We start from the raw sequence: 27539 nt of genomic DNA on the forward strand, positions 1-27539 counted from the left end.
CACCCTAGAAGTATAGACAAGAGTTACCTTGTAGCAATGCCATTCACAGTGGCATTTACTCTCTCAATTGTTTTCCAGATTTTCTAAAGAGTACGGAAGCAGTGGAGGACAATACTCTAAAAGTCAAAATTTGTATTTGGGTGTCTCTTATTTGTGCTAACTTTGTTAGCGTGGCTATTTTACTTAAATTCTTTGGGCTTCGGTTTCCTGATCTGAGACTGCGAGGTGCTAACAATTCCTCTACCACAGGGCTGTTCTGACAATCAGATGGAATGCCATACAGTGCTTGCAAGAGTTCTGGCAACAAATTAACCATTTGATACATTTTAGCTTTTTATTGCCTATGTTTAAAACAAATACATCACTGTAACAAGTCTTTCTCTGTATCGCCAGCTCTCAAATAATGACACAGAGACTTATTATTAATTATGAAAGCTTGGCCTACACTATAACTCTATTTTGATGTCTTTCTTTAATCCAATTCTCTCTAGGAGAGAATGCTGCATTAAAATAGCCAGTCTTTCAGAGAATAGAGCTGGAAAAACAAGCAGTTTAATCCCAGTTTTCCATAGTGGTCTCTACCCATGGGGCTGTATGGTTTAGGAGAAAAGGATAGCTTAAATTTGTAGACTTATCTGGGCGGTGGTGGCACATGACTTTAATCTCAGCACTCAGAAGGCAGAGCCAGGTGGATCTCTGTGAGTTTGAGGCCAGCCTGGTCTACAGAGCGAGATTCAGGACAGGCACCAAAACTACACAGAGAAACCCTGTCTCAAAACAACAACAACAAAAGTTTGAAGACTTAAAATTGGACAAATAATTTCATTTCTGAAAGTTAAGTTTCCTGTCTATAAATCAAGATTATAATTATCTTCAGAAAGTTAGTGGATGGGTTAAATGAAATATCACTTGGGGGAAGTATATGACATAAAGCAGGTATAGCTACTAAGTGATAGCTATTGGTGTAGGGAACAAAGAAACAAAGAAAGAATGAAGTTTCCATAAAGATATTAAGAGCTAATACATATTAGCATACAACATACGCCCCTTACTTTGAATATAGTAATCTTCACAGCAGCCTTAAGAGTTGAGATTTGAGTGACCTGTGCTGTCATCAGGGGCCATGGTGTCATCTGGGCCCAAGCTGCTGCCAAGAGCCATGTTTGGGTCCATGGCCCTACAGCAGCCAGGGTCCGAGTTGATGTCTGTGGCTCCTGTTGCAACCAAGGGCCGTGTGGTTGCCAGGGGTCTGATCACCCACCTAGGACCACATTGGTGCCCAAGGGCCATGCTGCCTCCTGTTGTAGAATATTCCTTTATACTGTGTGAATATATGTCACTGTGATTGATTTAATAAAGAGCTGAGTGGCCAATAGCTAGACAGGAAGAGATTAGGCAGGATTTCTGGGGACAGAGAGGACTTAGAGAGGAAGAAAGGCAGAGACAACAGCCAGACTCGGAGGAAGCAGGATGGGCAGTACCGAGTAAAGGTAACTGAACCATGTAAAAGAAAGTAGATTAAAAAACATGGGCTAATTTAAGTTATAAGAACTAGTTAGGAACAAATCTAAGCTAAGGCTGAGCTTTCATAATTAACAATAAGTCTCTGTGTCATTTTATGTGAGCTGGTGGCCCAAAGAAAAATCCGTCTATAGCATCCTGGGCCATAGAGAGAGCTAAGTGACACATAATGTTATCTGGTGCCATGGTGTCGTCCAGGCCCAGGCTGCTGCTGAGGGCCATGTCTGGGTCCGTGGTCCTGCTGCAGCTGGGGTCTGTGTTGATGTCTGTGGCCCGTGTCACCTCAGGGGGACATAGTAACCATCCATGATGAGATCAGAGGGCCAAGCTGAGCTGGCCCTGCTTTTTGCTGGCCCTGGGATAGCTGGTCATGCTGAATTGGCCAATGAGAGAAACCATAACTCTGTGTTCCCATTTACTGGATTTATGTTGTTGTTTTAAATGTGCAATAAATGCATATAAAAGAGAAATTATCCGCCTAAGTAGATGTGGAAATCAATACTGCACCAAACAGAAATTCATCTCCTTCAAGCTGCCCTTGGCCACAAGGTAATGAATTGATTTTACATTAGCAACATATATTTTTCATAGTTAACATTGAGACTTCAACAGCAAGTGTCAAAGTGTCCATCAGCTTCCCACTGAGTTAGAGCTCAATACTGATTATCTGCTGGTGGATGAAGGATTGTTTTGTTACTCCAGTGCCTCTGCTCCTGGTAAGTGTTCTCATTACTTTCTACCACATCCCTGTGCCCACCCTAGCAACACCATCACAGTCCATTCATCAACCTCCCCCATGTCCACACAATAAATCAAGTCAGATTCCTATAACTTTGAGTCAGCTATCAGACAATGGAAATAATCAGAAACTAACCACCATCTGAGGAATGTGGCTAAGAGGCAAAACATGTGGCCTGAGCCACATGTGTTAGGACTTAGAGTCAGTGATCTGTAAGAGATGAAGCACAATGCCTCCTAGTAAAAGATCCTCATATTGCATTTTTGTTTTAGTATTAAGAAATAAAAGAGAGCAAAATGCCAAAAAAAAATTTGAAAAGTCATTGTAGTAAAACTGCTTAAGCCACTCTAAAATCTCTTTTAAAGCAGCATTTCTTAAATTTGGTCAGGGATTATGTGACTTTCACAATGATATTTATGTTTAAATATGAATACTTAAAAAGTAAAACTCTGGGGCTGGAGAGTTGGCTCAGCAGTTAAGAGCACTGGCTGGTCTCCCAGAGGACCTGGGTTTGATTCTCTGCACCAAATGGCAATTTATATCTGTAACTCTTGTCCCAGGGAATGCCCTCTTCTGACCACTGCAGCACCAGACAAGTACATAATAAACAGACACACATGTGGGCAAAACACTCATACACATAAAATACAATAATAATAAAATAATTTTAAAAACTAGAATTTTGACATAAAGGACTATGTGGTGGATTGAATAGCTATGACTCCCATAGACTTGTGTTTGAATGCTTGACCCATTAGGAGTGGCACTATTGGGAAGTGTGGCCTTGTTGGGGGAAGGATGTCATTGTGGGTGTGGGCTTTGAGGTTTCATATGCTTAAGCTATGTACAGTGTGGGCCACAGTCTCCTTCTGCTGCCTGAGGATCAAGATATAGAACTCTCAGCTCCTTCTCCAGCACCATGTCTGCCTACACACCACTGTGTCCCATTATGATGACAATGGACTGAACCTGTAGGCCAGACCCAATTAAATGCTTTCCTTTATAAGAGTTGCTGTGGTCATAGTGTCTTTCCATAGCAATAAAACCCTAACATTATATATTCTTGGTCTATGGCTTGGAATAGTTACCCTCTCCAGTCATCATTTTATTGGCTTCTGTAATTGCTATGTTGTTCAGGAATGTTTTCATACTGTAACCGAAACATGAAATACAAAGTGAAGTGCTTCATGTTCTTGAAACTCTTACCCTTTAGTAATACAAGATCATTTTATTATAAGTTATAGTATAGGGTCTATGCTAATAGTTGCCCATAAACATCCCATTTGGCATGGTATGCACCTTTTTCAAAGGAGCAATTGTAATCTCTATTTGCAAGAACTGTCAGTGTTTATATCTTTTGTAGGATTATTTTATCACAACCTTCAGATAAATGTTGGTCAAACACTACAGCAGAAGAACTGAAGTCAGGAAGAGGGATACTCTATAAAGTATGTGACATATTTTATGTTAGAATGTTCCACTATTAAGCCATCACCTTCCTGGGTAGGCATACTCTTCATTGTGAAACATCATTTTCACATTGTAAGTTGAAACATTCCTCTTTAAACTAGACAGTAACAGAACATGGAAAGGTGAAAGAAACTACAATATTGTATATACTATGTGAACATAGACACACTGCTTATGACATATAAAAGGTGGTGGGTAAAGGTGATTAAAACTGACCAGCCAGGACAGAAACACATAGATAAAAACAATATCCTCTAGAACAGTGGTTCTCAACCTCTGTCTCCAAAATTATTTATAATATGATTCATAACAGTGGCAAAATTACAGTTATGAAGTAGCAATGAAAATAATTTTATGGCTGGGTTGACCACAACATGAGGAACTGTATTAAAGGGTCACAGCATTGGGATGATTGAAAAAAAAACTACTTTAGAATATGGATACATTCTCAGACTGTCTAAAAATACGTTTCCAGCTACTAGTAAGAATAAAGATGAAAAATAAAATAATCCTACTACAAAGGTTAGACAATATAGGTTACTTTGGAAGAGGGCAGTTTACCTGTATTCTTAAAAAAACAACAGACAAATATGAGATCTTATCCATGCAGAAATTGAAAAATATATGATGTATTCTGCAAAGATTTTTTAAGGACCATTCATCAGGAACTAGGGCAAACCTGGTTCCTAAAGTCAAGGGTGACCTATGGTTTCCTGAGGATTTTTTTTTTTTTTTTTTTTTTTTTTTTTTTTTTTTTTGGTTTTTCGAGACAGGGTTTCTCTGTGTAGCTTTGCGCCTTTCCTGGAACTCACTTCGTAGTCCAGGCTGGCCTCGAACTCACAGAGATCCGCCTGGCTCTGCCTCCCGAGTGCTGGGATTAAAGGCGTGCGCCACCACCGCCCGGCGGTTTCCTGAGGATTTAAAAGCATGGCATCAGTCTTGTTCTGGAGATTGGCAGGTCATCTGTTTGAGATTCTGGAAGGTCAGCTTGGAGTTCTGTGAAGACAGAATCTGTTAGCACCATGTTTCATGAAGTTGGCTGATATTAAAGTTGAGGAAAATAGAATATTCTCACAGAGGGCCACACCTGGAAGCATCATTGCTGTCGATAGGATGACTGGCTACCTACACTTGTCTTGTGCAATGTGAGTAACCCTACATACAGCAAAAAGCACCAGGAACTGAGGGCTGCAACACAGCTAAAAAGTTGTTTTAACTATAGCAGATCATTTAGTACTGCTGGCGTATTTCTCAATCAAGACACCAATTTAGTGACATAATTTCTGGTGGAATAAAAATTCCAGCCCACAGACACATGTATACCTGAAACATATCTGTTTTTTTCTGCATCACAGGTCAATTCCCACTCTACCAGGATGGTAGGTAGGCACACTGGATGTCTTGGCATTTGGCTCTTTCCTTTGTAGAATCATAGAGAACTGAAAGTGTGAGAGAGTTCCTTTGGAAATCAGTCATTGTTCTACCAGTTCCCTACAGACGTGTATGAATTTCTTACCTGTCTGAACTCCACTCTCATGCAGCAGGATCAAGATGAGATTTTTTTTTATGTTTCTTCTGTGCTATTGCTGAGGCACCGAAATGCTGAAAGACCATCTTGGGTCTCATCTGCCAAGATCTCTAACTCAGCTTTACCACTTTCTTGGGACACTATTCTGTAAGAGGCATCATAGAGTCTTTTCCATGGAATCCACAATGTCTATATTACCACAAATCTCTCTTTCCATGCACATTGTTCTACTTCCCCTCAAGTCTAACAGAACTTGAACTTTCCTGTCTCCCAGGAGGGTTTCTCAACCTCAGCAACTGGACCAGATACGTGGTTGTATGGGGCCTCTGCTGTGTGTTACAGAATATTTAGGTGTTCTCTGGCCCTTCCTTTCTACCCAGTAGGCACTTGTAGCTTCTCTGTAGGAGTCTTGCTCCCACCTTTTGAAGGGTTCTTAGGAGGAGGAGAGAGGGACAAGAAAATATCAGATAGAGAGATTTAACCAATGCGAAGAAAGACAGAAACACTTATTGAAAAGGCCTATTTATACACTGCCAAGGGGAGAGGCAAAAGACCTCCCCCTTGCAAGATCAAAGCACACTGTACAGCCAAGTGTAGACCCTTCTAAACACCGGGTAAACATGCCAGTGACCAAATCATATCCTTATATAGCCCTGCTGGGTAAAGCAAGCTCAGATTCTCTGAACTTGAGTAAGTTATCACTAGATACCTCTGTGGATTCCCACACCTGTCCATCCCCAAATAATGACAGTAAAAAATGCTCCTGTCAAGTTGTCAAGTGTCCTGTGGTGGTACAAAATTTACTCCAATTTAGAACTACTGTTCCAGAAAAAAAAATCTTCTTTTCAAATCTCATGTTTTCCAAGTATTTTTATCTGAGCTCTAAATCCTTACAATGCCCTGTCAGTCATCCTCTTTTGTCAGGACCTTTATTCATATTTTGATGTATGCCAAAAGAGCATGATATTTTTTTTTTTGGTTTGGTTTTTCGAGATGTGTAGTTTTGGTGCCTGTTCTGGATCTTGCCCTGTAGACCATTCTGGCCTTGAGCTCATAGAGATCTGCCTGGCTCTGCCTCCCAAGTCCTGTGATTAAAGGTGTGCACCCTGCCACCTGGCAAGAGTATGATTTACTTCAAGAAACCTCTCCATAAATAATGATACTATTTTATAACCTGTGATGAATGCTAAGTAAATGGTTAAGAGAGTTTGCATGAAAACTGTGCAGAGCCACTGTACTGTTACTGTGAGTGCTGCTTTAAGTGGGTGTCCAGCTAACAAGACATCTTCAGTATCGACAGGTAACTGGACATGCTTCCTCCCTTCATTTAAGAGTTTAAACTTAACCCAGCCACAAAACCTTCCACCTACATTTGTCCTGTCTGCAAGATGTGCTGGGAGTAAAGGTGGTGCAGAGCTTGTGGGAATGGCCAATCAATGTCTGGTCCAACTTGAGACCTGCACCTGGAGAGGAAAGGAAGCCCATGCCTGATACTGCCTCAGTGGCCAGGAACCAAAGGCTGGGTGGCCCTGAAACCTAGGATAGAGCCAAAAGCTAGCAAAAAAAAGTCAAAGAAATGATTCCTAATGATACTCTGCTATACTTGTAGATCAGAGCCTAGCATATTCGTCATCAGAGAGACTTCATCCAGCAACTGATGGGAGCAGATGTAGAAACCCATAGTCAAACATTAGATGGAACTCGGGGAATCCTGCAGAAGAGGGCAGGGGATGGATTGTAGTGTAGGAGCCAGAGGAATGTAGGACACCAGGAGAACATGGCAAACAGAATCAACTAATCACGGCTCATAAGGGCTCACAGAGAATAAACTGACAATCCAGAGCCTGTACATGTCTGAGCTATGTCCTATGCATTTATGTTATGGTTGTGTAGCTTGGTCTTGTTGTGGGACTCCTAACAGTGAGATGGGGGGGGGGAAGATGTCTCTGACTCTTTTGCCTACTCTTTAGGACCCTTTTCATCCTACTGGGTTGCCATGGCCAGCCTTGATATGAGGGTTTGTGCCTGGTCTTACTGGAAATTGTTACGCCATGTTCAGTTGATATCCCTGGGAGGCCTGCTCTTTTCTGAAGGAAAATGGAGGGGCAGTGGATCTGGAGGAGAGGGGAGATGGGTGGGTGGAGGACTGGGAGGAGATGAGGGAGGGGAAACTGTGGTTGAGATATAATATATGAGAGAAGAATTTAAAACCAGTTTAAACTTAAGATTTTTTATGAAATATTTTACAAATTCAAAATTGTTTAAGTAATGTGATCCATAGCTGTATGCCCACCACCCTCTTTAGAAACAAGTTGTTACTGCTACTATTAAACTCCAGAAAGGGTTTAATAGTCTAGCTACAGTCTAGCTACTATCTAGCTGTAGTTGCTGTGCTGGTTTGGTAATGAAACCACATGTGTATTCAGCCCAAAAGTCTCTTTGTTGAGCCATAGTGGCTTGTGCAGCTATTTTAATAATTCAATAGTTTGGCTGGTACCAAAGAATTAAAATTCAAAAGGATTCAGAGATAATTAGAAAAGTAAATTTAGGTTTATTCAAAGTAAAATCTCTGCTGATGTTTTGAGAAAACAGATTCTAGCAACTCTGAAGAGTTATTCAAAATGGCTGGATGTTTCTCTGAGGCACAGGTTTAATTCCATCCTTCAAATCACAGGACAGACCTCTTGTTAGTGATTTCTGAAGCCCCCAAAAAGGAAACCACCTCAGGTGGAGCTGTGTGGACCACAGAGTCCTCTGTGCTCCGCACTCTTCTCCTCTACTCCACACTGTTTTTTGCAATAATAAAGAGTTTGGAGAAAAGTGAAGCAAGCCTGTAAGAGCACATGTGCCAACCCAGACTTCTTTGCCAGCACAACTATCTTGTGTAATTGATGGAGAAAGACAAACCTTCTACATTAATCACATTCTTGCTAATGAAGAGAGATGTGAGGTTGCGGAATAATCATTACTAACAGTCAACCTCATGCATATGTTTAAAGGTGAGCAATACTGTCAAAGGATAATTATGTTTTTAAATGTGTTACTGATAAAATGATACAATTGCTACAGAGTAAAATGCATACGGTTTGCAATATTGTTCACCACAGAGTACAGAGCATGAAAAGATCAAGCAGTAACGACTCTAACGCCTGCTCTGAAGACGTCCTTAATAACAACATAGAGTATGAATGAGGCTCAATGAAAAGATGATCATTCCAACTTTTAATCTACGTAAAGAGTGACTTCTTGAGAGAAGTCTTTGTTTTGTCACATGATGCTGAGAAACTTTGTTGCTGTGGAGACTCACTCACCCAAAGGGAATATGAGGAGGTTAGGCTAGAGGAATGGAGACTGAAAAAAAAATCCAATTTTTCCACAGCCAAAAAGATTATGTAATATTTTATAAATCCTATGGAAAGGAAATAAAGCCTTCAGAGGATATGGAGAAATAAAGTCAACTCCAAAATTAAGGCTTAATTATTTAGTCAGTATACACCCATTGGATAAAGGAATTACTAGTAGTTAATCTTTCCCAAGGAGATAGTGTGGAAAAGAAACAATGTGGAACATTAAGGAGAAGTCAGAGCAGCCTGGATGCTGCTCTTCCCTATGACTCTGGTGAATGGATAGCACTATTGAATCTATGGAGGATAAACACTAAAAGTATGAGATATTTCCTGCGCTGACCTAGGGTTGGTAAGGAAAACGTATTTCTGAGTAGGTACTCTGCATTTTTCTTCCTCCATCTCCAGCTGGAACTGAACCATTTTCAGGTCTTTATTACCTTCACTGGAGGAGTGAGGACATCATGGTATGGAAGAGGCAAAAACTTAGACTAACTTTCATTGGAACATACAAAGAGCATATTTTTAGGGGAAAGCATGGCTGAGAAAAGTCCATTGATATAAAAAGCCAAAGGAAGTGACAGTTAGAAGGACTGTGATGAAGCCAAGTGAGCTTATGCTAAAGCACTTTGTTTAGTTTTGTTGTGAGTGTCTTGGGGATCAACAGGAGAGATTTTGAGAAGGCAAGTATTGATATGCTTTGAGAGATGGATGAGTGGAGTAATACTATAGAAGTTTTTTTTTTTTACATAAGCTGTATAATTATTCTTCGTGACGCTGTCCACCTATTTTAAGTATAAACATTTCAGTTGGAATGAAGCAACTCAGATAAGACACCCCAAAATTTGGTCACTGTCATCCAGGATGTGACATACACATTCAATGTCCACTACCACAGTAGCAGGATAGGTGCAAGCATCTGGGAAATGAGTCAAGGGTACAGTGCTGACTGAGCCACTGTGCCCAGTCATTCACTTGCAGATTTTTGTGCTTACAGAACCTGCAATGTGCAGTGATGGTTATGCAAAGGCTCTGATTCTAGGGAGAAGAATATCAGTACTAGCTCTAGGATACAGAGCAAGTATTCTACTGGCCATAAAGCAACAACTGCTGCTGGTGACCTTGACCCCCTCATTCTTGTGGACCAGCATGCAAATAAAGAAGTTACTCTGCTAGCTAACATCTTCGATCCTAACCGCCATGGGAAATAAGGACCATGGGTACTTGTGGGTACTTGTGATGTCTGTGTCATTTTTTAAAAATAGTTAAGTGAACAGTTTTCAGCAACTCTATCCAGACAAGAACTAGGTGCTCAAATCCCGAAAAGCTGAAAGTCTAGGATATTAAGCAAATTAAATCAGCTCAACTTCTAACCAAAGATAATGAAACTATAGAACAGATATGAAGGACAGCAATACATACTACCGATAGAGGTCCAGGGGCAGGTGCGTCATTAGTAGAATAGCTTGTTTCACTAGAGGCAATGGTCAAGCAAACACAGATTGGATCCCCAGTGAAGGTGAGTGAGACAAGAATCCGATGAGGATATTCATTTGCTGTTCTTTACATCAGGTACCCCAAATTATCCTTAATTGCAATTATAGCTGTAATGAAGAGTTCTATCCAACCTCAGGTTCATGTCACAATGGAACCTGCCCGTCTAACAGCAAGCGCCTTTCTACACTCCGTGTCAGAGCCTCCCCAAGGCACTAGGGGAGACTTGACTAGTGTGAAAGAAGTACACAAAAGGGCAAAAGTTAACAACACTGGGGACTTCAGACACTTGGCAAAGAGACTTATGGTCACACACCCCAGACCTTACATAACTTTAGGAGGCCTTGTGTGAATCTTAGAAATCCCAAGGGAATGGAAACCATGTTCCCCATGATCGAAACTATGAAACACACTAATAGTGGCTTTTTACTCCTCGCTGGTTGACCTCCTCACAGTACTGTTTGGATCCCTGAAATAGTCAGCTACAGGGACCCAAGTCGTTCAGGCAGATTCTGATTTAGGCAAGTGAAAATGGTGAAGACATGCTTGCTTCAGAATGAATCTTCTGTCCTCAGAGACATGTTCTCTCATTTTATTTTAATTTGTTTTGAATTTCTTTAGTTCTTTATTATCTTCTGTCTTTGAAAATAGCCAGTTATCGGAAAACATCAATTTTTTTTAGTTTGGTTTCAAGAAGATGACAGTGTACCCTCCTGTGGTCTCCACTTCCTGTATGTACATGTTATAACAAACAACGTTAAGATGCCATCACGAGTCTGGGACATGCTTAACACTTGCTCAAGAGGATGCAGTTGGTATATGTGTTTCCTCAAATGGTCTCATGCCCTCACAGTTCTGTGGTTAGTAGTGTTTGGCAGTATCTGACTATGAGTTAAACACTGAAGTGTGGTCTACCTCTAGAAAACACCAGACAGTGAATCATAGGCCTTTGATTCCTTTTTACATTTCTGCTCACTGTGTTGAGCAACCTCTGGGTCCTTCCTTTCTCAATTTCTCAATCTGTAATGGAGTCAGCCAGCACTTTTTCTGTATCCCAGATTAAAGGGATTAACTTTAATAACACCAAGAGCCTTTAAGATCATCAGGAATGGGCCTAAGTCCATTATACTTTCTTGTGTTAAAAAAAACTAAAGTAAATCTATTAGTTGTATTTTGATGTGGTTGGGATATGCTTAACTACAGAGAAAAAGAACACTTTTGCACTTTTATTTAATAATTGGAATGAATCATAAGTAACCTGTTTTGTAAAACAAGGATAAATTTCTTCCAATAAAACTTTATGAATTCACAGAAAATGTAGAATGAAGTGTAGTAGTACATTGTTAGCACATAGCATAAATCTTTCTCACATTGAAGCCATGTATGAAACTACAGATTGGGAGAGGTGGGATGGGAGTAAAGATTGCATGTACCTTCAAAGTTTATTTCTTGTAGTTTACTTTATGGCATGGGAAGGTGTGCATGTACATGAATATATGTGTGTGTGTGTGTGTGTGTGTGTGTGTGTGTGTGTGTGTGTGTGTGTGTGTATGTGTGTGTGTGTGTGTGTGTGTGTGTGTGTGTGTGTGTGTGTGTGCGTGTGTATCCTAGATTTGTGGTTTTATGATCTTTAGAAGTAGTCTCTACAGGACATACTTTGGTCACAGAAAATGAAGAAGAAATCAAGCTGGTACTGGTCTAGAAGTTTCTTCCTTTTTAGCTGGCTTTCATAGTGCTAGAAGGTGCTATACAGTTTGATGGGGGAGAAAAGTTAACAAGATTCTTCTCTTAACTATTATCTCTACAAGCTACAGCAATGGCTGGCCTGGAAAGGTATGTCCATTGGTGCAATAATGGCATGTACTTGATAAGGGCAATCAACAGTTTTCTGACCACCTTTACCTTAAAGGAGAGAATTTATATCTGAGACTGTAACCTTGGCCAGTAACCTATGCTATATTGCTAATGGCTATAACATCAAACTCCCTTCTAAATACTTGTCTTCATATCTATACATTAGTGACTCTCTCATCTCCCATCAGACACTTCCTATTGTAGTGGATGTCAGTTAACACAGAGACTCACAACTAGTCAATGTTCAGAGAATGAGTGACTGTGGAGCCCATGAACATCTATGTCACCCCCTCCCCCCACAAGACTCAAGAAACATTGTAAGAGGGGTTGAAAGGTTTCCATAGCCAGAAGTCAGGGAATACTGTGGCAAAATAGTGTGACTTAGAGACATGACAAATCCATTGCACTCATGAACTCACAGCAGCTGTGGTTGCCTGAAAAAGATCTGCAGAAAATCAAGCCAGCCAATAGTCCAGCATGGGTGGATAAGGGCCTCCCTAGCTGCACTCAGCTAAGGAGCTATTGGCAGTTTATAGTTGCTGGGGGAGGAAAAGCCAGTCTTCCTCAGGGATGTGGCCTCTTCTGGGTTGCTCAGGCTGTAATAGATGGCACTGCAATTCCCATGCACACCGGCAACACTAATTGAACATAGGGAGTTATTTTGCAAAAAGGATATGAAGTTAGGTGGGGGACAGGGAATGTGTCAAGGAGTCTGGGAGAAGCGGAAGGGGGACAGTCAGGGGTGGGTATGATCAAAATATATTGTGCATACGCATGAAACTGATGAAATTAAACTAAGATAGTAACAAAAGAAGTAGTCTTGATAAGGTTTTAATCCTACCTATTTTCTGATTAGAGAGAACATTTACTCCTTCAAATTATGCTTAAAATACATTGGCAAAGCTTTAGCTTCTTGGTTTGTATTTACAATCAAGAAGCATAGTCCGACCAGTGATGTATTTTGTGTGCATCACTGGGATGTAGCAGAAATGAGATGTGAGATAATGAGTAATTTTCACTAGAAAGGTGAAGTAACGCTGTAGGGTGTAGGTGCTGGAATATTGGCTTCCAGAGAACAGTGGCAAAGCTCCAGGTGAAGAGGAAGTAAAAAGCTTGAGGATGGAGGTGGGAGGGAGAGAAAGAAAAAGGTCCCTCATTTGTCAGCTTCTGCCAGGTTAGCCTAAAAATGACAAAATTCCTTTCTTAGCCAGCTCAATCAAGCCTGTTTCTCAATTCCAAAAACGAGTTTAATTAAAAACATGAAAGAAAAACTGTATTTTACACACACACACATACACACACCACTGTGTATACACGCATATGCACACACCACTATGTATACACACACACATACACACACACCACTGTGTATGCACACATACACACACACCACTATGTATACACACACACATACACACACACCACTGTGTATACACACACACACACACATACACACACACCACTGTGTATACACACACACACATACACACACACCACTGTGTATACACACACACACACACACACACACACACACACATCCCACTGTGTATACACACAGAAGCGAGTTTGAGTTCATCCAATTCTTCATATTTATTTGTTTTTTTCCAACACAATGTCTTTATTAATTATTTGGGAATTTCACACAATGCACCCTGATCACACTCGCTTCCCATCCCTCCCAGGTCCACCCTCCCACCCTTGAGCCCTTCTCAAGAAAAGAAAAAAAAATACACAAAATCCAATTTGTGTTGCCCATATACTCCTTGGAGTATGGACAAACTCCCAGAGGCCAGCCCCTTACAGATAGCTGAGTCCTTCTGCCCCCTGTCCCCCACAGCAGCCATCAACTACATGAAGAGCTACACTTCCGTACCATATCGTATTTTTTAAGGACTCTTTTCAATGGCTTCCTGTCTAGATTTTTTGAGGGGGCATGGGTAGAGTCGGCAAGGTTGTCTGTCACACAGAAGCCTTCAATGTCTCTCCTTCTCAGCCGTGAGTCTACAGTCATCAATACCACTGAAAAAGAAGCTTCTCTGCTCATAACAGCCAGGGGCAGCATGGGTTATGGACTATCACATGGTTTCTGGTAGCAATAGAGACTACTAATATCCACATGGCCTCTGGTGGTAACATGGACCTTGGATATCAACATGGTCTCCAGCAGCAGCATGGACCACGGGCATCAACATGGCCTGTGGAGGCAGCACAGGCCAGATGCAAGAGCATGGCCTCCTGGAGCAGAGCCTGCAGGAGCTCCAGGCTGATGCACACCACCCTGCTACCACTGTTCTGTTATCTTTCTTACCTCTCCATCACACATTTTTTCATCGAAGGGCATTGCAAACTGCAGTTGGGATATATATATATATATCTATCCCAATGAACTTTACATGCAAATACTTATTGCAATGAGTCATTGATTTGGTTCCAAGTTTCTGGTTTCTGAAGCACCATAAATACTGAACTGTCGTTGAGACTCGACTAAAAAGTTCTTTTGTTACCCAGAGTCAGGGTGATCTTGTGGCCAGAAAGAGGTCGGCGCCGCTGTACGCCTGTCTGCCCTCGGTGCCTGCTGCCCCACTGGTTCACCATCTATGACCATCACGCTTGTAGCCCGAGGGTAGCATTACAGCCGGTACTCTCCTCGCCCAATAGTGGTCAGCCGTGGAACAGGCTGAGGAGGAGCCGTGGTTCCATGCTGCGGGTGGGCCCACTGGCCTGAACCTCCCGCTGGACTGAGGACTGGCCCTACTCAGCCACAGCATGTTCTTTGCTTCTGGCAGAGCTCCTATAACTGTCTCTAGAGTCATCATTCTCCGCTGCACACAGCTCTGCTCCCCCATCTTTCCTTCCAATTTTATAAGGCACCTTTAAAAAGCATCTTCCCTCAAGATCTGCCGTTTTAAAGTTCCAGAGATACTGTGGGCTCTGCAGACTTATCCTCTGACACTGATCTCCCTTCGGAGCCTCTGTGGGTCTCTCAGGCTCCTAGGAGCTGCTCCGTGGTCCCTCGGGTGCCGGTGGTCTCCGTCATCTTGCCGTCTTGTATCGAATCTCCAGGAAAACCTTTTCATACTTAGTTATCTCCAGCTTGATAAAATTAGGATTTGTGTCCCTACATTCATCTTTTTTGTTGTTGTTTGTTTTTTGTTTTTTGTTTTTCAAGACAGGGTTTTGCTGTGTAGCTTTGGGGCCTGTCCTGGAACTCCCTCTGTAGACCAAGCCGGCCTCAAATTCACAGATATCCGCCTGCCTCCGCCTCCCGAGTGCTGGAATTAAAGGCGTGCGCCACCACTGCTCGGCTCATTCATCTTTTATAATTGCATGATGCATCAAGAACTTCAGAAAAAGAACAATGTTTAGTAATACCTACATGTAGGCATTAATTTTATTTCGATATGAATATAAGATGTGTATGTATGCATGATGTGTGGGAATATACGATGTATGTGGTTGTGTTTGTGGTATGCATGTATTTGTTTGTATGAGTGCAGGTGCACACTTGCCACAGCACACGTGGACTTCAGAGGACAGTCCCCAGCATCAGTCCTCACCATGCACCTGGCAGCCGAGTATAGCAGGACAACTGGCCAGCGAGCTCCTGGGGATTCTCTTGCCTCTGCCTCTCATTTTCCCATAGGAACAATGTATCCAGCTTTATGTGCGTTCTGGGGATTCAAACACACACCCTCAAGCTTGCACAGTGAATGCTTTAGCCACAGAGCTATTTTCCATCTCCCAGGAAGCCATTCATTTGGAGGCACCCTTTGAAATAAGATCAGAATGCTTCATAAGGCATTCCTCAAGCTGCTAAATATCTATATATTTAAAGCTAATTTTAATTGTCTCAGGGAGAAGGCTATCCCCCTTCTCCATGAGGATAACTCCACAGTGGCTCTGCCCTTCCTGACGTCCCTTGTGGTATCTGAGCACTTGCCCACTTCCTGCATCAGAAATGTCCCAGGCTGAGCTCATACCTTCCTTCCAAATGTCCTCTTGACTTCACCAGAGAGCCGTATGCCTGTACAACACAGTATGTGCATGTTGGTCTTAAAGGAAGACTGGGAAAGGGGGGGCATAAAGTTCTGGGTTTTTCTTCCACTCACATCTGCTCAGTGCAGCAGATTCCTAGTATCAGGGACAGGAAGACAGGAACCCAGACAGCCAGGAGCCCACAGCCCTATGGAAACTCCATTACAACAACTCCATTTGTCATTGTAAATGTTTTATTGAGTGGATTAGACAATAAACGTATTTATCAAAGTTTCCTTAATACTGTATGGTCTCCTTACATTCTTAATTATATCTTTTTATACTTGAAGGCTTAAGTTTGGATATGGTTTCCAGCACCTAGAAGGTGCTCAATAAATGACTGACCAATCCTATCAATAATTCTAATGGCAAGTTCTAGATGATATATATGATTTGTCAGTGCCTGGCAAAGGGAAGGTGTGGTGTAAGAGAAACAAAAGTGAAAACCAAAGAGATGTCTGCAATCTGCTGGCAGATAAAAGAACTTAGTTTTTATTCTTCTACATTCCCTTTGCCAATCTATAAATCGGTTTTTAAAGCAAAGATATGGAGAAGACATATTTATTGTGAATCCTAGTCAATCTCAGGTTTTGACTAATTTTAAGAAAATTGTTTTTGCAACAAAGTTCTAGATTGAAATTCCCTGATTGAGTCAGCTAAGGTCTGTGATTGTTATGAAAACATGACTATTAAATTAAAGCCACACCATCAACTTCTGGATTCAGCAAACCACAATATATGGAATTACAGTAAAAAATATTTAGATGAATCTGTGACTGTCAAAACACACAATTTCATAAAAACTGAAATGTAGTATACGCAAATTAATTTCTAGGCTGGTTTGGAAAAGTGTGTATGGTTCTCATGCAAAGAATGAATCAAGTTTACCATTATCATTAACTGCTTTAAAAGCAGAGTGACAGAGTGTTGGTACAGGAACATCCAAGTTCAGCAATACTGAGACAGGTCTAGCTCTGACCTGTGTTGTACATCCATGTGTATATTTTAAAATTTATTTTTATTATTTTTAAGTGTGTATGTGTGTGTGTGTGTGTGTGAGAGAGAGAGAGAGAGAGAGAGAGAGAGAGAGAGAGAGAGAGAGAGAGAGAGAGAGAGAGAGAGAGGCAGAGGGAGAGAGAGAGAGAATATGAATGAATATGTTTGGGTATGTGCTCATTTACTCATAAATGAAGGTGTCCATGGAGCCCAGAATAATTGAATCCCCTGGAGCTGGAGTTACAGGAAGTTATGAGCCACCCAAAGTGGGTACTGGGGACAAAAATGTCCTCTGGTAGAGCAGTAGACACTTAACCATGGAGCCATCGCTCTAGCCCCATCATGCATGTTGTTAGTTAGACTTTTAATTATATCCTAGGTTTTATGTATTTGGTTAAAGCCATCTTTTGTGTCTTCTATATCTTTCAAGGAAGGCAGACTGAGACAGTACCTACTTCAAACACTGAGAACTATGGGCCTATTAAGTACTACAATCTCTTGGTCTGCTAAGTAGGGATGATAACAGCAGTATTATATACAATTGGGCTGGAGTTTACTAACACTCTTAAAAACAACAATGCTCTAAATTTTTGGCTAAGATATGACATAGACTATTCCATTACATTCCAAGTCATTCTGCTCTGTAGTTGAGCAGTCTCTAACTTCTGACTACCCCCTCCCAAACTTCCTACAAACAAGCAAGCCTATAAGCCAACTTGGAAGGTGGTACACTATTTTAAGAAGCATTTTATCCCTAACTCAGAATAAACTGAGAAACATCAGCAGAGCTGTGCTTGGATCTTTCCAGTGAAAATTATTCTATTGCATTGTGAATGAAAACAGAATATTAATAAAATGTAGCATGAAGATGCTGCTGTGTTCCAGGTACAACAATATTCATGCTATCTTATTTAATTCACACACACACACACACACACACACACACACACACACACACACACACACATACACACACAGCCTGCATGATTATCTTGAAGGGACTTATCCAGTTTACAGTTTATACTACCATTAAGTAAAACCAGAGTACCACACCTTCTATATCCATCTTTCTACCATTTATCAAATATTGTCTATCAGTTGCAGCCTGTAGTGGGTAGAGAACAATTAGACGGAGAAGAGAGAAGAGAACTGGAGAACTAGATGGAGAACTTGAGGACGAGATGGAAGATGAGGAAGAGCCAGATGCGGAAGTACTAGATGGGTAAGAAAGAGATGAGAAGGACCTAGATGAGGCAGAACTAAGATGAGAGAATTAAGATAGAACTTAGAGGGGACAGTAGATAAATGTAGACAGAAATCAGGCAAGAAAGGTGCCAGGCACAAGAACAGAACTGAAGCTGTGTAGATAGGATTTTTATCCCAGAGGAATAAAGTAGATAGACAAAGAATAGCAGCCAAATCCCAGGCATTTCACCTAACATTAATAGTCAAGAAGAAACTTTTTGCTGTCTGGAAGAAAACATTTTGAGGCTCCCTCTTATGAGTTCAAGGAGTCCAAATGAGAAGGAGAAATAACAAATCAGTAATGACCTTTTAAGGACTTTAATCTGGAGCTTTCCGGACATGACTTTACATGATTTATAACCTATGGTCTTACTTTATATTACAGGTAGAAGAGAATAAGGAGGACAAGGTTTTGAGACTGTTTTTATATAAGTTTCAGGTGAAGTGGAAAACTAACTAATCATCACTATAAACAAGGGAAGAAAGTAAAGATTACAGATTTTCCACAGCCAATCAGCCTGTGACTAAGTCCTGTCAAAACTCAAGCACTGAATGCCGATTGTATAATTTATTTATACTTCTACTGAGAAGAGCCTCGGAGAGATATGTCTAGATGCATATGACCGATTTCTTACCCATTTTAAACACACAGGAATTGAGTTTCTATATTCTAACCAACTGTGTAATCAAGTAAGACACCAACACACTCAATTATTACCATGGAGTTTTGTTGCAATCCCTTCTTTCAGAGTCATGAATAATAGGGAGTTGGGGCCACCTTGTGACAGATGAGAAAATTCCTTGCACTGGATCCTAGGATCTGAACTTTGGTTTTCTTTCATAGAGCATGTTGCCTTTGTGAAAGGTTGTCCAATGGTAAACACTGACTTCTACTAATACAGAGTGGCTGTATTTACTACAAGATCACAAAATAATTAGTTTCACATTGACTTGCTTCTTTTCCCAACCATGGAATTATATGTGTGTGTGTATATATATATATATATCTCCTGTATCAGTTTACACTCCCAATGAGTCTGTGACGTAAAGTGCATAGGATGTTCACTGTTTAGAGGAAGCGGCCAAAGTGAAGATGGTGTCAGGCATATTTTCGAGTCACACACACAGCCAGCTGGCTCTGAAGAAAGCTCAAGTCATTCTAGAGGAAGATGGAAATGAGTTGTTTCGTGTTTGTAAAAAAGTTACATGACAATATTAATAAGTTAATAAATATATCTGCCACTTAATAAAGTTTAAAGCTTTAAATTTCATGTTGTTTGCAGATTCTTGCTTTAAAGCTGTTATTATGAAATCACTAAATAACAGAAAACCATGAAGAATTTGAAAGAAAAATTTAAGAGCTACACCATTGTGAATAAACTCAAAGGTGGCATAGATTTGTGACATTTTTCTCACCTACCACTATACCTACTGTCTTAGACTTGTGTTCCTATACCATTTATAATATTTATAAATTTATAATGACCAGGACATTTATATGAAACAGAAATGTGTTTCTCTCAAGACACAGAGGCCACATCTCAGGGTTGAAAGGTTTTTACTGTTGACTTGAGTCACAGAGTCTATTAGACAAACTTACGTGGTATCTAACGTGTAAATAAAATGTCTCAGATAAAATTTATTTTTTATCTCTTCATATATTTATGTTCAGAGAAGGGACTTTTTGCTTGTAGTGACTCTAATTATTGTATCTCATGTATTAAAATGAGAGCTTCTTGGGTTTTCAGTTTTATTGGTGTTGATGGTAACATCAGACTCCCTTTATTAGGCAGCCCCTGGACATTTTTTTTCTACCCTTGTCCCAGATGGGGTAAAAACTGATGCCAAGTATTTTTCCTGTTTGCTAATTACTTACTTTCAGTAATTCAATTTTCTTTTGTTTAGAATTGAAACCTGTATGCTTTTAAAAGTTTACTGATAGAGTTAGAAGTAGTTTTTAAATAACATCAAATATAGCTTTTAAACCTACTTTCAGAAGCCAGATTTCTTCTGCTCAATGGAAAGATAAGTCTATGGATTTCTTATTGGAAGTTTATATTGCATATCACACTTCCTTAGAGAAGAACTGCTTGCTCTTCCAGCCTACGGACATAAAAGCAAGGGTTGTGAATTTAGCTAAGTGGGGTAGAGTTCTTGCTTACAAAGCACAAGGTCCTATAATTAACCGTCTGCTCTGGAAGGAAAAAAAGTGGTTATGAGGCTGAGGATATAGCTCAATGGTCTAGCATGTGTGAAGCCCTGGGTCCAGCCTCAATTACTGAAAGTGTGGGGCAGGGCAGTGGAGGGGCAAAAAGCTTTCATGAAGGAAAATGTTATTTTGGCTATTGCAATTACTAATTAAGTCCTCTTCATCTCTGCCATCCAATTCTCCCAGAGCATACACTATCTAAGAGAAATAAATAGCAATATGACCTTGTCTCAAGGCCAGGAATCTACCCCACATGGGCTGCATGGCTGCTTTAGTTGGAGTATGTAATAAAAATGAAAGGGAGATAGGTAAGTTCTTTGCTAAGTCCATTTGTCCTTAGAAATTATCACACACTCAAAATTTAAACCCTGGCTAACCATAAGTAATCTCATGAAACTATCTTAAATAGCAGTAGGATGTAGGAGTGGGGACAGCCAGCTTTCCAAGACCTGTGGACCCAAGGTCATCAAAATTTTTAACACAATTGACATCCTGGCCAGTCCAGACCTTGTAGTATCTACATTATTCTGAAAATGATTTAATACAATTTAGTCCAGGTGCCACGAAGGTGGTATTACAATAAATGCATGCTATCTAGAGCTAAACACTGATTAGAATCAGTCTCAACCTTTCTTCAGAGCATCTGCATGGCTTTAGTAGTCAGTGTTCATGCAAATTGAGTAAGTCATTAACATTTTTTGAGCTTCAAATCACTAGGTAATGGGAATTTGACCTGTTGCACAGCCTTCTTGTAAAGAGATAATAAAAAGTCAACTACAGAGGTGGGGCCTTGTAGGATTTAACCCACCCACGTTAGCCTGTCAACTGCTGTTGTCATCTTGCAGATCTTGTTTAGGTGACCATATTTTTTAAAATTTCATGGCCACAGCTTCCCTCTTATATATAGAGAGGACACAATCTCACAACAGACTTCCTGGTCCTCGGACTCTTGTATTTTTTCGGCACCCTCTTCCCGATGTTACCTGAGCCTTGGGTATAAAGGTTGTTATAGATGTATCAGCTAGGGTTAGGCACCCCATCGCTGGTTGTTCCCTATGTTTTGTCATGTTGTGGATTTTTGTGGTGGTCTCTTGTCTACTGTGAAAAGAAGATTCCTTGATAAGGGCTAGAGCTACACTTACCTGTGGTTTAGGAAAGTGGCAATATTGGGTTCTCAGCTAGGTCTATAACTTCATCAGCCATGGGTAGTTGGATAGGTTGACAATGCCATGCATGAATTCCCTCCTACTGAGTGGACTTTTAATTTAATTAGATAATGGTTGAGGATCCCTAAATTGTAAGTGCCATTATTGCACTCTTGGATATATCTTGCCATGCTGGTCATTATTGTGGTTCATGGGCTTTACAGCTATAAATATGCTTCATACAACAAAGAGAAAGAGATTATAGAAATAAACTCCTTTTTCTGGTTTCAAATAGTACTTTGCCACAGAAGTCATGGTCTCTTAAGGCACCTGTCAAGTGATCTTAAGAGGATTTTCTCACTGTTACAGAGCCCTCAACACTTACATTGCCTAAGACCTTTGGATCCAGATATAGGGAAAAGAGCTCCGAGGATACTTGCATCAGATTGTGCGGGCTAGCCAGCACGCAAGCAGAGTGGCCTCACATTTCAGAGGAGCCTGTTCTCCTACTGGTGTTAACTCCATGGAATGTCAGACAGCCCGGCTCCCCAGGGTGTATGTTCTTCGGTAGTTGCTCTTGTCAAATAAGTGCAAACACAACTCTGGAATTCAGAAACAGATGGAGTGGGGGCACTGTGCTAAGAGTAAACAGATGTCAGTACCATGTTAAATTTCATAGCCTATAACACGAATCTTAAAAGGTATTCATAATAAAAAAAACCTGGAGCCAGATATTGGGGTGAAAACTGAAAGATCAGAGAAACAGAACAAGCCAGCCATGTTCTTACCTCTATGAAATCCTCAGCCTCAAAAGCTAGTGTTCCTGTTTCCTCATGCCTTATATACCTTTCTTTGCCCTGACATCACTTTCTGGGATTAAAGGTATGTGTGCTTCCCAGTACTGGGATTAAAGGTGTATGCCACCACTGCCTGGCTCTGTTTCCAGTGTGGCCTTGAACTCACAGAGATCCAGATGGATCTCTGCCTCCTCAGTGATAGGACTAAGGGTGTGTGTCACCACTGTCTGGACTCTATGTCTAATCTAGTGGCTGGCTCTGCCCTCTGATCCCCAGATACATTTATTAGGGTACACAATATAGCCCAGAACTTTTCTCTTGCTGTTCTGTCCACCACATTATAGGTTGCACCAAGGCAATCCACATTTGTAGAAGCAACGTTATTAAGCACCTTGAAAGTATTGATATGATCTTTAAAGAAACAAAATTTACAGTGAGATCCACTCTAAGATATTCTCACCTCCAAATCAGCTTGAGATGGAAAAGTGCATAAAAATGTGTCATTTCGAGCTGGCACTGGATAATACTGAGCAGAATGAAAGGCCTGAAAACAGTTAATTTGAGGCTAATTTCATCAAAGGATAGCGTCTTGCTAGACATTCCTTAAACGAAAGCTGATGATTTTTGAAGACCCTGAGAAATATCTTAATTTTAAGAAATGCTTGGTTGTAAATAGAAGGGCTACTTCTAAGTCAAACCTTGACACTAATCACCTTTCCCATTGACAATTCTGAATTATTCTCTATACAAAAATAACACTGAGTTGGGTATGATGGCCCATCCCTGTAATTCTAGATACTCTAGAGACTGCTGTAAAAAGAGTAAGAGCTCTGTACCAGCTTGGACATCACAGCAAAAGCTTATCTGAAAAAAGAAGTACCATTTACTGACTAACATTAGAGACCAAATCAATATTTAACACCCTCCCCACCCCATGGTACTTTCCTTTTTATTTGATCTTACAGTATCCTCTGTGATAACATAATACTATTCCAGGAAGTAAACTCTACATTTACTAACAGAGAAATTACCCTTAGATAAGAAGATAAATTTGTGGGAGTTTTGTTTCCTTGTAGTATAAGCTATTGAACCCAGGGCCATATGCATGCTAGGCAAGCACTCCACCACTGAGCTCTACCCCAAGCCTAGAAATTACATTCAGAAAGCATCAACAGAAATGCTGACTATTCCACAGAGGTGTATTTTATTTATTTTTTTTTTTTTAGTTACAGGTGGTTGTGAGCTACCTTGTGGGCGGCTGTTATCGAACCTGGGTCCTTTGCAGGAGCAGTAAATACTGCTCTTGACTGATGAGCCACCTCTCCAGCACCAGTGGGTTTTTTTCTCATTTTTTTTTAATTTATTTTAATTTATTTTGCAATACAATTCAGTTCTACATATCGGTCACGGATTCCCTTGTTCTCCCCCCTCCCGTCCCCCTCACCTTCCCCCCAACGCCCCCCCCCCATTCCCATCTCCTCCAGGGCAAAGCCTTCCCCACAGACTGAGGTCAACCTGGTAGACTCAGTCCAGGCAGGCCCAGTCCCCTCCTCCCAGGCCAAGCCAAACAATCCTGCATAGGCCCCAGGTTTCAAACAGCCAACTCATGCAATGAGCACAAGATCTGGTCCCACTGCCTGGATGCCTCCCAAACAGATCAAGCCAATCAACTGTCTCACCCATTCGGAGGGCCTGATCCAGTTGGTGACCCCTCAGCCATTGGTTCATAGTTCATGTGTTTCCATTCATTTGGCTATTTGTCCCTGTGCTTTATCCAACCTTGGTCTCAACAATTCTCGCTCATATAAACCCTCCTCATTCTCGTTGATTGGACTCCCAGAGATCCACCCAGGGCCTAGTCATGGATCTCTGCATCCAGATCCCTCAGTAGTTGGATGAGGTTTCTAGCACAACAATTAGGGTGTTTGGCCATCCCATCACCAGAGTAGGTCAGTTCGGGCTGTCTCTCGACCATTGCCGGCAGTCTGTTGTGTGGGTATCTTTGTGGATTTCTGTGGGCCTCTCTAGCACTTTGCTTCTTCCTGTTCTCATGTATAAAGTATGTGATGCTGATCAAGGAAAAAAGCAGGTTAAAAAAAAACTTCATGCTAACCATGCACTGTGGTAGACAGAGATCTCAGAATGATTAACGACTCAAGAATCTTCAAAATGCACAGGACATGATTATAGTCTAGGTATTGATCAAGAGAACACTACATAAAAGCAGGCTGTCTGGTTCAATGTTATTAAGTAAGAATGGTCCCCAATGGCTCTTTAACCACAAGTTCATATATGCTGAAACGTATAGGCTTATAAATTGAACTAAAATATGAAATATATGCCTTACAGACCATATATTTATGATCTTTAGTGACTAAATGTCTTCATCAATCCAATTATTACATTTTATTTAGATAGAAGCTACATAATTCAAAAATTCAGTGCAAATCCAACTTGACCTATGAATTTATCCCACTAGGTATAGATCTAGGATTACTGTTAGAGGTCCATGAAAACGTTTTACCTTCTTTTAAAATCAGAAGGATAAAATGAGGATTTAGAGTCAGATAAAGAGTTATTTTTTCCCTAGCCAAAAAGATAAATTTTTTTGGCTCTATAAAATATTTTCCTAAAACAAAAAAATTGAAATATTTAATGTCGTATAAAGCATAAATATTGATTATAGTGTATGGTCCCCATGAAAGTCTAAGTGTCTACAGCCCACAGTAGGCATTTGACGTTCCTACCAGAATTAGTTGAACACAAACAGAGAGCATATTCTAATAACAGGGTCTCAAAGCAGACTAGATGCCCTTCCTGTCTGTGAATCACAGGCAAAAGAACACTCTACTGATCAGAAAGATGCGCCTACCTTTACCCAGTGTTAGACAGACAGACAGAAACTGGCAAGAAAGCCACGGAGCAACTGCACAGGGAAATGCGTTTAACACACTAGCAGGCTTGGTTGTGCATAGAGAACTGAGCTGGAGTGCTGAGGAGCCCTTCCATGTTATTGCCACACTGCTTGGAGTGTGCCTGCAACCCTGCATGGAGTTACTGGAAATTTTACAGAATCCAATATACACCCTGTACCTTGTACCTGCACCTGAGTGAACCTGGACAGAAAACACTCTCTGGTCTCTTAACTAATTTCCACTGTGCTTAAATTGTAACTTGATATTTTGCAATGCACACAACCTTCAATTTGACTGTTTTTACTCATGTTTTTTATTTTAATGATATTTATATTTTGAAATAATTCTAAATGCATAGGAAGTATTTAAAAATGGTATCAGGAATTCCAGATTATGTCTCACCTAGGTTTCCTAGTATTTCCTAAGAACAAGAAAATTCTACAACTAAAAATAGAACATTAATTATGGCATAAAAGTATTATTGGACTACTTATTTTATTAAAGCCACAATAGTTAGCCCCAACTCTTTATATAGGGGGGTTGATGGATAGATAGATAGATAGATAGATAGATAGATAGATAGATAGATAGATAGAGATAGAAAGACAGGAAGGGAGAGAGGGGGAGAGACAGAGACAAAGAGAGAGACAGAGAGAGAGAGAGAGAGAGAGAGAGAACTATCTGGGAATCTGGTTCAGAGCATTGCATATTAGATTTAACTGATGTGTCTTGTTAGTCTCCTTTATTCTGAAAAAGTTACTAAATCTAAATTTTCTGGTATTTCTCTGTGATTGCACTTGGTTTTAGCATTGATAATTCACAGTGATGTGGTGTTCTTGTCATTGAATAGGATCTGAATATCTATCTATATCCAGGACACACACTTATGTCTTTATTTTTTGAGATTATAATGTAACTACATCATTTCCTCCTTCCCTGTCCTCCCTCCAAAATTCCCACACATCCTTCCTTGTTATCTGCACTGTTTAACAACAAAAAATTACAGAAATCCCCCCTCAACAAATAGAAAATAGAAGTAACACTTTATGAAATGTAGAAAAAGAAGTGGTGAATTTGTTAGTTTGCTGGGCATGTCACACAAAATACCATAGGCTTTTTGGCTTAGCCATCAGAACTTATTTTCTCACAGTTCCAGACACCATGAATTAGATATGTGGAGGAAGGGATTAGTTCCTTCCAAGAGGTTTCCTCTTGGTCCACAGGTAGCCAGCTGTCTTCTGCCCATGTCCACAGGGATCCTTTTCTCTCTCTGGGCATCCATTCCTCAAGTCTTTTTCTCTTGTATGATTAATGCAAATGAACTCTCTTTTTGGTTAAAAGATAACCCACAAGTATTTGACTTAGTGAGTCGCTGGGACTGTCCATATAATATCTAATTCTTTTGGCTGGTATTCAATGTTCTAATTTGCTTCTTGATTGCTGTGACAAAACATTGACCAAAAACAACTTGGGGGGTAATTTGGCTTATGGTTATAGCCTGTAGTGGTTTGAATAGGAATGGCCCCCTAGACTCATGTGTTTGGATGCTTGGCCCATAGGTAGTGGCGTTATTAGGGGGTGTGGCCTTGTTGCAGTGGTTGTTGTCTTGTTGGAGAAAGTGTGTCACTACGGAGGTGGGCTTTGAGGTCTTATATGCTCAAGCTATGCCTGGTGGCACACAGTCTCCTTCTGCTGTCTGTGGATCAAGATGTAGAACTGTCAGCTCTTTCTCCAGCACCATGTCTGCCTGCATCCTGCCATGCTTCCAGCACCATGACAATAATGGACTAACCTTCTAAAACTGTAAGCCAGTCCCAGTTAAATGTTTTCCTTTGTAAGAGTTTCTGTGGCCATGGTGTCTCTTCACAGCAATAGAAACCCCAACTAAGACACCACCCTTCCTCCTTAAACTTTAGCCTTGCAAATTCGTGTTTATGAGTCTTTGTTCACACTGTTCTCTCTGTATGGTATAGGCCAGTGGTTCTCAACCTTCCTAATGCAGCGGCCCTTTAATACGCTTCCTCATGCTGTGATGACCCCCAAACATAAGACTGATTTTTATTGCTACTTCATAATTTTGTTACTGTTATGAATCATAATATAAAAACCTGTGTTTTCTGATGGTCTTAGGTAACCCCTGTGAATGGATTGTTCTACTCTTCAAAGGGGTCATGACCCACATGTTGAGAACCACTGGTATAGACCCTTCACTTCTGTGTATCCTTTAGTATCCAAACTAGGCAACTT

The sequence above is a fragment of the Peromyscus californicus genome, unplaced genomic scaffold (genome assembly GCF_007827085.1).
Source record: "Peromyscus californicus insignis strain IS unplaced genomic scaffold, ASM782708v3 Scaffold_13__1_contigs__length_99412109, whole genome shotgun sequence".
NCBI classification, from domain to species: Eukaryota; Metazoa; Chordata; class Mammalia; order Rodentia; family Cricetidae; genus Peromyscus; species Peromyscus californicus.